Below are 11,780 nucleotides of genomic sequence, written 5' to 3' on the forward strand. Positions count from 1 at the left end.
TACCGTAAATGTTTTTAGAATCTCCATACCTACAAGTAAGTGCTTGGGTGAATGAAAACATACCTTAAGCTCCTTTAAAAACAAAACTACATTCACATCGAAGACATGAATAAACTTTAAATACGATAAGCTTCAATATTTATTCATTTAACACTTAGATTTTCATTTAAACATTCTTAATAGAATTTTCGGGGCCGTTATCTACCTCCAGGCGCCATAAGCCCTAGATACGAAGAATAATGAGTCGAGTGGTAAGTGGAGCTGAACTAGCGGCTGCGCCGGTAACAACAGAGCGGGTTAAGACTCGGAACACTTTGACAAGCTTATTAGGTCCATTTTCTCTATCTCCCGGCGCCTTGTTCAACAATACATAAATCCGATAGTAATACAGCACCGTTACTGTTTGTCCAATTGACAAATGTCAGTTTGTTGGGTTAAGTGGCGTGTAAGCTATGGCCTGGGTTAACGCGCAGCTATGAACAATAGTTTTATTTATGTCCGCCATTTTAGAAACAACAATAAATTAATAAATTTAAAACGTTATTCATTTAACAAGATAAAGCGAACAAACTTCTATATTTGGACTTACTGCAATAAGGTAAGTAAAATAAATGAATGTTTTCTCAAAAGACTCATCAAGATTTATTAAATCATTCAACACAACATGCCATAAGTATTAAATTTCACACCAACCAATTAGCATGCATCTAATTAAAGTGTCCCTTGATTAAAATTCAGGTCATGGTCATAGTTAACGAACAGCGAGCTCTTGTCCAAACACCGAACGTTTTATTTTGTTGGCATATCCTTGTGTTGACCGCAGTGTTCAAACAAAGGGCTGATCTCTTTACCCTACAAGGAATACCACTCTCATTTCACCTTGGCACGGGAAGGGACGTAAGAATATGTTTCTGCTCAAGGTTTGTAGTGTTTGTATATTTGCTTGGATTTAATTCTAGGTTATTTTATACTGTAAAGTGACGTCACATGATGGTTCTGTGCAGTCCAGTGACGAACCACTAAATGCGAGATATTCTCTCGACTGGTGCTATAATAACTTTTTAATGGATTCTCATATAAAAAGGCAATAGGACGGTATTGAAAAACAACACTTTTCTAAATGACCGTATGGTATGTACCATGGACGCGACACCTGACACATTGCTTTAACTTTTTAAATTGCAATATTCTAATACTGGATTCCTATTATAGTACATAAAAACACGTTTGTTGGCGCCAATGATCATTAAGAAATTCATTATTTAGAAAAAAATTGAATTACCGCAATCTGTTGACGCCTGGAGCAGTGATTTTATCACGCACACGCGCAACGCTGGCGCCACCTTCTATTGCCCATATTTATTGCTAGTATCCATTGAAGAAGATGTATGTAAATGCAGCTCCTATTTCAAAGTCATAAAGGCCACTTTCAGTATAACATTGTACCTTACGGTTTCTTCTTACAATATATTGCTGGAGGAATATTTAAAACTTTATTATCTACGATTTAAGGTTTGATATGCATTGTGCCGTTGTTAAAATTGTAAAATATGTTCAGAATTTCGCTATCGATTCCCGACATCCGCTCATTACAAGGTGGTGGAATGTTGTTCAACACATTTTATAATAAGAGTCGTTGTTTCTCAAAATAATTGCGAGTTGGAATAATGTTTGCTACGTGATCGCGAAATTGAGTATTGAAAATATTATGCAGAATAGGACAATAAAAGTATATTATGTAGACTTATTTAATTGATTAGAATTGAATCAACAATATAACTAGACTTGGTTTATCTTTTTTTTATTAATATCATAAATCCGAAAGTTTGTGAACATTTTTGCATGTTTGTTAGAAGGAAACGCAGTAGCGACTGAACGTATTTGAATGGAATTTGGCACACGGATACACCATGTCCTCAGTACTGTATAAATACATAGGCCACTTTTTTCCCGGTAAATAGCTTTCATGGGAGATACTCCAACCTCTCCTAAATATTTGTTTCTGTCACTGAGCAGTACAAAAATTTGATGACTTAATTAATTTAAAAAGGTAGTAATAAAAGGTTAAGTATATGCATGTCCGACGACATAAATGCATTGTTTACCACAGCTAAAATCTTTGTTATTATAATTATAAAAACATAAAATTATTTAAAAGGTAGTCATTTAATACCCATACTAAACAAATTGATCCAAATCGTACAATCAAAAGCCGTAAAACCGGTTTGCATTTTATTGCAATAAACGGTAATCCAAAGCCTGTTTTTAAACTACGGCTATCTTAAAAGCCCAAAAAATAGTTGCATAAAGTAATTATTTTAATTAAACAAACTGTTTCATGACCGGACTGAATCAATATTTGAATGTCTAAATATGAGCCATTTACACTGTTAAGTTTAATATAGATGTAATAAAGATATCAAAGTTGATTGCTATGTTATTGGAATATGATTTACGAGATTAAAAGCGTACGCAAAATGGTCAGCTATTATAATTAAAATATTGATAAATTGATTCTAGATTAGACGAACCTAAAAATTATACGGCCGCGATAAACCTTAATAATAGGTTGGTCTTTTTAATTTACAGGCAATTAAAAAATAAACAAACAAGTCGATTGCTTTTAATTATGATTAAAACGCTTTGTAATCCAGTGTGTGCTAAGGCTTAGAATGTTTATTTGGATTTAATGAATAATGGCTTACTTTACTTTAATAAAATAATTTAGTGTAGAAAACAAGGATAATAATTATTAGAATGTATGCGGATCTATAACGTTTAATTTCTGTAATAATAATAATTCAACAATGAACACGTAACAAATGGAAAAATAATTATTTAAAACATTTACATCATAATATTATTCACATTTTTTTAGTTATTATTAAAATTGGTGTAATAAGCTAGAGTTAGTAATTAAAAGAGACATAATATGCTATCGCGGCCATTTTTGTGGACAATTTCACCGTACATTATTTTGTTATATCTAGAAAGGATTAGGCAAAGTTTCCAATGATAGCTCCCAGTCGCGCGCGTCGGTTTCTTTTTTTCCAACATTCTCCACAATCATCGATATTAACAAATTTACAAAAAAACTTTAATCAATTACACATATAAACCTTTTTTATGAATCACTGGTGAAAATTGTATGAAAATCCATTCGCTAGCTTTTGAGTACATGGCGTTCAGACAAGTAGACGCAGCAGGGGAGGTTATTTAATAATTAAGAATACGTTATTATAATTTCGGAGGTTCTTGTTTCTAGGAATATTTTTTTCGTTTCTAGTCTATAAATTATTCTCAAGATTTTAGATTAGTGTTATCGTTTGTCTTGATCAAATAAATGTATATTTTAATTTTCATTTAATAAGTGAAATCTTAGTTGTTTTAAAGCCTAATACAATTTGCATATTTATTCGGTAGGAGTGTCATTTTACATTTATTTATTCGAAGTGTCGAAATATAATTGCGAGAAAGTGCCTTAAAGTTACACCTTTAGTAAAAGTTGTGCACCATGGTTCATTAAACGTCTATTGTGAATTATTTGGTTTCAAATAAATTATAATGTTTACAATTAACAACCATTGTGCTAATGCTTTGAAGACCTCATTGCTGTTTGATGACTGTATTATTCACTTTGAAATCTTTCCAATAATTATGTCTAGATTATGATTTAACATGTGGTGTTGTTTTAGCTATATGACATTATGTTTTGCCTAAATATAAATCAACATATTGTATTATTAGAAAAGGCAATATAGGTCATTCAGTTTTCACAATATTTTGATGGTGATCTCATTGTTTATCAAATAAGCAGTCATAAAAATTGAAGTCATAATAAATACATTCATAGATTATGCAGCTGTTATACAAGTACTGGTATAGGAAACGCGTCATGTACATCGGCTATACATTTCGCATGAAGCTTGTAAGTTGGTAACTTACGCCTAAGGTCCCGAGATGTTCCCGATAAAACAAGAACGGACAACCCGTATCTCTGGGATAAATGCGATAACCGTTCGGTCATTCGATACGGATCATTTTGTTTCCTGTTCCACACATATTTAACCAAGGCCATACACAATACAGTTTTATTGTTATTACCAAGAATTTTGATTTCGTCTTCCGGTGCCTAATGTTTCCAGAAGTCAACTTTAACCCTGAACTAATGTTTTAGAGGGAAGTTATTTTGATTGTTATTTTTTACGTGTATCGTTTGTTTTTATGTTGACTGCATCGTTTTGTTTATTTTTTAAATGTTATTTTTCTTGCATTTTATGGATATTGTGAGTGAAGGTTCATTATTTATATTGTTTTTTTATTCTCCTTCTATTTTGTTCGTTTTTTAACTGACGTGTTTCAAGATGAAGTCATAATGAAGGTACGCAAATAACGCAACCGTCATATCAACTATCAAGTCAAGGTGAATAGAGAGAGTTTACTCGAGAAGTACTACATGTTTGACATTATTGTTTTCTGTACGCAGGGACCGTATTTAGAATTCTGGAGTCATTAAAGCGATCATTGCGATCATGTGATTTTAATATGACTTAGAAATATTGTATGTTCATAATAATCATGATAATTTACTTATTTCAAGAGTATGTTTGTATTGATGACTGAATTATTTTTTTTTTCAACTAATATTTAAAAGCGTTTTTGTAACATCCTTGGTAGGGGCCTACAAGCTGCCAAATATTGGCCAAAATAGCCCTGAATCCGGCCCTGTTTGACATTATTGTTATATTGCACCTGCGAACAGTTCAATCAGCAGTTGCGAAAACATTACGATGCAACACGAGATTCAGCTATAGATTAATATTTTCTATAATTTCGTTCCAACCTTGAGTTTATTACGAGTATTGTCTTCGCAGCTATGAAAGCTGTTAAAAGTGTCTACAGTATCTAGATGTGACATAAATTAATTATTTCTTTACAAGACGAAGGTTAATGCCTGTAATTAGGACCAATTAACATTGTGAGTTATGTGTTACAATTAAAATATACTATACATCCTATACTATAAGCTATGGAGAAACTAGAAATGTTTAAAAGTTTCCCAAAATTCTATTCAATATGAAGTTTATTTGGAAGGTTATCTTATCCGATATTTCTGGGAATTTTGTCATAGATCAGCCCTTAAAATAAATACGCCTTAACGACACTTACATATAAACACGATTTGTGATATTGATTTAACAATTTATTACTTAATCAATATTCACGATATATAAAACCCAGTGTAATTTATTCATTAATGTTCGACGTCTCATCGATCATGTTGCATTAGCCGATATTGCAAATATCGCCCAATTGACAACACGTTTAGAGGCGCGAATTCCGTAGAAACTTATAAAAATGTAACCTTAATTGATCAATTAAGCAATAAAAGACCTTGATAACAGATTAACGTTACGTGTGTTTAATTAATGAATTTCCCTTCACTCTTCCTCGCAGTAAAATTATGCAATTAACTAGGTTATACGCGCACGCTTAGTCTGGCGCCGCTCAAGGGTAATCGTCTGGCCATATTTATTTAGGGTTACGTAGCAATATGGCGTCAACTGAACCCTTTAAACATTTAGTGAACTTCCATAAACAGGTATCTTCTAAGGGAAGCAGTAAAACTTTATTTTGTATCTTAATTAAAAACAAAATTAACAGCTCTTGACTGTATTCACATTATTATAAAATAAGCGAACAATTTTCAAAAAAAATATTTATTTTTCAAAAATTTTAATATTATATTATTTTGTACGGCCAATAAAATTAAATGTTCATCTTTTCTAAGCTTTAAATCTAATAGAATGTGCTACGGAACTTTATGTTTATATGTATTCGACTTTTTTGGATTATGTTATTTAGTAAATGAGAATATTTTTTGTTAATCTTTTCCTAAAAATGATAATTAGCAACAGGTAATTCTAGTTATCTTCATGCAGTGTCAGCGTGAATATTCTGTATATTGGAAAATGTTGGAATAGATTCAAGGTAAAGTTAAATTAGACGATGTCAGATAAGAGACTAATCATTACAACATAAGACTAATTTCTACTACACGCGTAACCACTCTGGAACTACCTTATATTAGGCTAGAATATAATATTGGATGTTTTTTTTTATTTACTCGGATGAAAATTGCTTTAGATTTGGCAAAATTGGTATCTAACTAATTATAATTAAAGCAAAGATTAGACATGTAGACAATACGATATTCCATTTAAGAAGTTTCCCATAAAATATGCTAGTTTTGTGCTAAATCTAAAAGATATTTTGGCCCTTCCATAAAATTTCTCGCAACGTAAAGTCCATAAGAAGAACCGACTATGAATAGCTGCCTTTTGTTGCGCAATTTTCTCATTACGTTATTGATTTCACTAAGTTTTGTTTGATGACGCCCCGCTGTGAAACGGCTAGGTGGTCTTCAACACTTCTTACTATTGTTACACAAATTATTTATGAAAATCACAATGTATTAAAAAATTACGGCGATCTGTCTTGTGGGCTAGGAAACCATGCAAATGCAATGACTTCGTGGTTTGGTAAGAGGAAAATAAATGCAGTGTTATGAAACTAGTGTGGCAATGCGGAACGGGTATAACATGTTGTGTACCTAAAGTTTAGGTCCTAAACGAAGGACTTAAGGAGTAAGGATTTAGGACGTAGTCAGAATCTATTAGTCTTAGTATAAATTAATTGTTAAGGGAGGTTTCTCAGGCATTCTAGGAATACAAGCTCCCTCAATTTCCCTTACTGATCGCGTGAAAGTCATAAATGGTCACGAGGTACTCCAGAGCAATTATAAGCTCAGTTAACAAACGCCGTCTACTGGATAAGATAAGATACCGCCGTTACAAAAGCTTGGATAAAACTTATTATGGCGGTACCAAATTACCACAGTTTACAAATATTGCTTTTTTTCTTTTCCTATTAATTAGTTACCACGCATAATGCAGCAAATCCGTCGTATGCTTAATAGTTAACTTTGTGCGTGTGTGTTTTTTATCTCTTTTTATAGTTTTATATTTGTTGTTCTTAGTGTGTGTTGAAAAATAAATGGTTAAAATGGTAAACTAAATTATTCACATGAATAGCAATTACTTACATATTATTATATATTAACATTTATTTGTCTAATAATAGTACGTAGAGTGGAATTTAGGATCATAAATAGATTAGCCATACGCTTGATGAGATTTAACTCTCTTGGGGAATGTTTATTGAACATCACCTTTATTTTGTAGGGAACCATGTGTAATAATTTCATAGTTGTAGAGTTCATGCAAGTTGTGCATTGTCTATAAGTCACGTAGTGGTAAGAATTTTATTAAGTACATTCCTATCATGATATGGTATTTTTCTTAGAATAATGTATTTTTTGTAATTATATAATAGTATTTTTCCACTTAATAAATAAAAATACAATGGAATGTTTATTGTTTATGTAACAATGGTCAGTCGTTTAAGGCCTACTTTTTTATCATGTTTAATAACTGCTTTATAATTTATAATATTTATTTATGCATTTGCATCAATATTTATATTATGAATATATTCACTGCTAACTTTAGTCTAATGTTTTGTCGATATTGTTTTTAATTAAGATATACTCTTCCAAAACTACATAACATAACATCACGCATTTATCCCCGAAGGGGTATACAGAGGCGCAACTAAGGCACCCACTTTTCGCCAAGTATGTTCCGTCCCATGATGTGATAGGGGGCGAGCCTATCGCCATATCGGGCACAAATTCCAGACTCCGGGCTGATACTGAGCAGAAAAACCCAAATATCACTTTGCTCGACCCGGGATTCGAACCCAGGACCTCAGAGCGCTATTGTACCGGGCATGCAATACAACTACGCCACCGAGGCAGTCAAAACTATTCTTATACAAATATGAATTAAACAAATATATCTACTAAACATACCAAACAAAATAAGGTATACGATGAATATTTCATTGATGTTATAAAATTAGCCCAGCGAGATTCCCTCGAAGCGCTTAAGTGAATTACCCGTGACAAAGGAGTTCTAAGAAAAGTTAATCAAACCAGATGAAAGTCTACAGATTAAATATTTGTCCTGCTGAATTGGAGTTGTTAAAGGCTTACTAAATAAATTAGGATTTGCATATTTATTAAGAATATGTTCATAACGGCGAAATTATATCGAGGTAATTTCAGTAAAGCTCAGTACCTACCGACAAGATTGTTTATTTTGGTGGAATGTATTTCGCACGAAATCTTTTCGTCGCCGCACGTTCTGGTCTTGTAAAAGTTTTGTTACTTTTTGGTACAAAGTCGCATTCCGTGTCAACGTTTGATAATGCCAGCGATATTGATGGAGGCGAGTGCGGTGTGCACTAAGGTTTATTTGCTCGCGTGGTCGACGCACGCCCGCGCTCTCAGCTTAATCCTTAGAGACTTTTATTTAATTACAGAGACGCGAGGCGTTGAGTTGAGCAGCCATTCATTACAAGCGGATCTCGGCTGATTCACGCCCAGCCAAACATGCAGCAGCTTGTGTTGTACCATTTGTGCGCTATTGTGCACTTCGACGAACGAGAGATTAAATCATAAGATGTCTTTTCACAACTCATCGCCCCACACGCAAATAGACTAGTTGCATTATTAAGAAATATAAATGATTTTTTGCAGAGTGAACTTGAACTTTTATGTCATGATATACAAAGAGGTCGAACGCCTCGCCAAAGCGGCCTATCTCGTTTATTTGATAACCTTTGACAAAGCGGCAATGAATGGCGAAACCGACGTGAAAGAACTAGTCCGTGAGCAATATTTCATGAGGGATTCCAGATAAGACATCACAAAAAGCACAATGTCACAACTTGCTCCCCGTGCCGCGGAAAGTTTTGCAAGGAGACTGGTAAGTTGCTACATTGTTGGAGATGCCAGGGTTTGTATTCCTTTCCTTTGGCCAAAGGCGAAGGCCAGTGTTGGGATATAACAGCAACGGCACCATCCATAAATGTTGCTCGTACTCATAAAGCAAGTTCTCTTCGAAATATTGTGTGCATATGTCAAAGCCGATTAAAAGTGCCGAAACCGCGGCGCCGCCGCAATCTCTCCGCGTAAAGTAACTCAAGATCGAAGCGTGGGAGTGAATAATTTACATTCTTACCAATCTAGGTCGTTTCTCAGAGCCTAGTTAGGGCGAGAATTATGCTGTAACAGAGCCCGAGGCCGCTCACGGACGGATGAAAACAGAAATGCTGGTCTTCGTGCTACCATTTTCTAGAAAATTGCATTTCCTTAGTGAAAGTTGGTTAATGATGGGGCGCAGGATTCGTGCCAATCTAAGCAAGGGCGGTATTGCACAAGCCGGCCAATGGTACTACGAAGCTTTCAACTTTCTAATGTTTATATATAATGTGGTTGAAGGGAAACTGACGGGCACATCTTACTCTGCTAATTGCTCGCAAGGCGCCTCTTGTCATTCCAAAGCTTTCTATATAATGAATGCATTGAATAAATATGTAATAAACTAATTTCAACCGAAGCCAAGCCTTTATATTTATTCAATGTAGAGAAAACTTGTTTTGGCGTGAACAAAAAGAAAACAAAATGTAATCTTTTAACTTTTAACAGCCAAATTAGTACTTAATAATGCATTTACTTAGTTCCCTGATAAGTGTAGCGCAGTGTTATAAGTATGTAATGATTATCCATTTGTCAAGAAGATAAATGATATCACGTGTAGACGCTTCTATTTTTCTTTTAAATGAATAAGGAATCTTTCTAAGAGTACCGTACAAGATTTCTATATTAATCACTTTAGTATCATATTTAATCATATATTTTTGTTACGTTAACAAAACCAAATGAAACACTATAAAAATTTTATTTGAAACCGATATAAAACTGATTGGTCAATGTACAAAAACACCTAATCAGGGAGAATAGCCTGTGCATGGGCTTTGTACTGTGGCATTTCGGTTTCGATTTGCTTGCTGCAGCAATTTTAAGTATCTAAATTAACTAAAGTGCCTTAATCACTACAAGTGGACAATATTAGTTTTTTGGCATCAAACATTTCGTAGGATTATACTTGTGTTAAATTTGGAATATGCATTAGAGTTAATTTCTATAAGCATTAGGATATCTCTACCAACAAAAAAGCCGATACGGTGTAAAATGTTTTAACTCTAGAAAAAAAAAAGATTTAAAAGCGACGAAGTCGATAAGGCTTTAGTGACGCGTTGAATCTTTTTCAATAACATCAATAGATGTAGATCTATTAGTTTTTATAATACGAACATACCAATTAGTGACCGCTTTGAAGCCATTAAAGAAACGTCATTTTTTTTGTACTAAATCTTGATGGTATCTAATGTCATCTCGCAATGTAGTTTTTAATACTACAAATGTCAATAAGGTCATTTACCTTATAGAATTAGCTGATCGTTGTAGCGTCACAATAAGTAATATGTTAATTTTTTTTCATACTTTTTGTCTAGTTAATAATTTGTAATGTTGTTTATTAGTTTGAAGAAATGTTTTAGATATCATTTACTGGTTTTTATTTGGATATTACCAATGTTAAATGCAAATATTATTGTGCAATAAAAAAAAGCATCCAACAATTGAAGTTATTAGCTTTTCATTAAACGATTTAATACTAATTTTATAACTAGTAAGTTGAAAATAAGCCACTATACATTGTTGAAAACATACTGTTCACGCCAAAATGATTTTCGATACATATCTAAAAATAACATTCTTCGTCGGTGTTTATGTAAGGCACCGTTGAATCCGGTTGATATGGCCTTTCCTTACTAATGGAACAAATTATACATTATTTAATCAGCTCGTTGTGAAATGGTGGGGTTTGTCGTCTGGGCGATCGTCACGTTTTTACGTATCAATTACATTAGCACTCGGTTGTAATGCAGGATGGTAATAGGGTGCTTTACCCCCTTATGATAACAGCTTATCAAAATATATTTTTTTAAATAATAAGGGGACGTTTTACACATTTAATTTTGTACATTATTTTATATGCACTAGAAAATAATAAGTAAAAAATTCTTTTGCGTAATCAGCTCCAGAATTGATTGAAAATAAAGCAGTTAATTATAATTATAAATACAAGAAAATGTTGTGAACAAAAAGGCGCGTGATGGTGTTTTTTATTATCTATATGGTGTTTTCTCTTTCTCACGCATGCATTATAATGTACAGTGACACAAACTGACGTCACAGTTTGCTATTACTGTTATTTGACCGCTACCTTCTATACCTTTCCACATTTACATACCCTTCCACCAAATTTGAAAGCTTTATATTGTAACTTTTTTTTTTTTTAAAAACTTTATTTAACTTATTTAATATTTCCTGGAATATGAAAATCCTTTTTACCTTAGGTTTTGGTTGAAATACATTTTTAATAAATGTATTTTAAAATAAGTTGTCAACTCCCTCCTAGGGACACGAAGACTTTTTTAATAAAAAAAAATATCCTAGTCAATATTTTGGACTGACATATTATAATTTGATATTATGATAATTGTCTTTTTGACGAATTGTCGAAATAATGATGAATTAAAAGAATTAATTAATTTTTTTTTTCGAAAGGGGAAACATCAATATAATCTAGTTAAAATATTTGACATTATTGAGTCTAGTTCTTTTTCTAAAATTATGTGTGTATTTTTTATGCATTATCGCTTGCTGTAACAGTGAAGGCTAGCATCTTGAGAAAACCTGCATACTTGAGAAGTTCTCTATAGGAATTTTGGGTGTGTGAAGTCTACCA

The 11,780-nt window shown here is 32.9% G+C and overlaps 1 long non-coding RNA gene across 1 annotated transcript; it reads left to right on the forward strand.

Annotated features, from left to right (window-relative positions):
* Window positions 1–305: 305 nt before the first annotated feature.
* LOC115456417 lies at window positions 306–9,524 on the forward strand. Its single transcript, XR_003939877.1, has 3 exons — window positions 306–598; window positions 739–920; window positions 8,446–9,524. It is a non-coding gene; the product is annotated as an uncharacterized LOC115456417 (long non-coding RNA).
* The last annotated feature ends 2,256 nt before the right edge of the window (window positions 9,525–11,780 follow it).

The sequence above is a fragment of the Manduca sexta genome, chromosome 20 (genome assembly GCF_014839805.1).
Source record: "Manduca sexta isolate Smith_Timp_Sample1 chromosome 20, JHU_Msex_v1.0, whole genome shotgun sequence".
NCBI lineage: Eukaryota > Metazoa > Arthropoda > Insecta > Lepidoptera > Sphingidae > Manduca > Manduca sexta.